This window comes from Chinchilla lanigera, unplaced genomic scaffold (assembly GCF_000276665.1).
Source record: "Chinchilla lanigera isolate Chin_1 unplaced genomic scaffold, ChiLan1.0 scaffold00012, whole genome shotgun sequence".
Taxonomy (NCBI): Eukaryota; Metazoa; Chordata; class Mammalia; order Rodentia; family Chinchillidae; genus Chinchilla; species Chinchilla lanigera.
The window spans coordinates 33,637,465-33,638,285 of record NW_004955413.1 but is presented as its reverse complement, the minus strand read 5'-3'; positions in this window follow the sequence as shown (position 1 = coordinate 33,638,285).

The window sequence follows — 821 nt, the reverse complement described above, 5'->3', positions numbered from 1 at the left end:
AAATTAGGACCATCTTACTAAATCCAGTAACCATTCATCAGCACTTTGCTGCACAAGATTTGTTTTTGTTTTTGTTTTTTTTCTTTGTTTTTTTTTTTTTCCAGTACTGGGAATCGAACTCACGACCTCACGCTTGCCAGGCAACCCCTGTGCCGCTGAGCTAAATCTCCAGCCTGCTGAGGGAGATTTGAAAAATGCAATTATTTTGGTGTCCAAGACTTCTCTTCCCAGACTTGTTTTAAATGGTCCCTGTCCTGTCCTGTCCTGAAAGACTGGGCTATGACCTAGACATGGGTTCAGCTCACAGCCACTGTATTCCTCAAGCCCTTGAGCCTGTGCAGTGGCAGCTGCCTCTCAGCCAGACCTGCACTGGGCCAAATGTAACGTCTGCTGTCCGCAGCAACTTTGGGGCCTGGCTTTGCTCCAGATGGTCCTCCTCATCAGCTGTCTAGTTCCTTGATAGCACTGGAAAGGAACCTGGTTAGTGCATCCCTGACAAAATACTTACTAACATTTTCTGTAATTTTGTGAACGTAATTCTGTGAATGGTGAGGCTTAGTCTTTTTCAATGTCCAGAATAGTCACCTGCCCAGATCATTGTCATTCACAGGTTAAATGATCTCTAACCAGAGGTTATTTCTGTATCTGGTCTGACAGCAATTTTTTTAAACTGGGGATTGAACCTAGGGCCTTTGCATTGAGCTACATCCCCAGTCCTTTACTTTCTTTTTTTTTTTTTTTTTTTTTTTTTTTTTTTTTTTGGGTTTTTCTCCGGTACCGGGAACCGAACTCACGGCCTTGCACTTGCCAGGCAGGTGCTT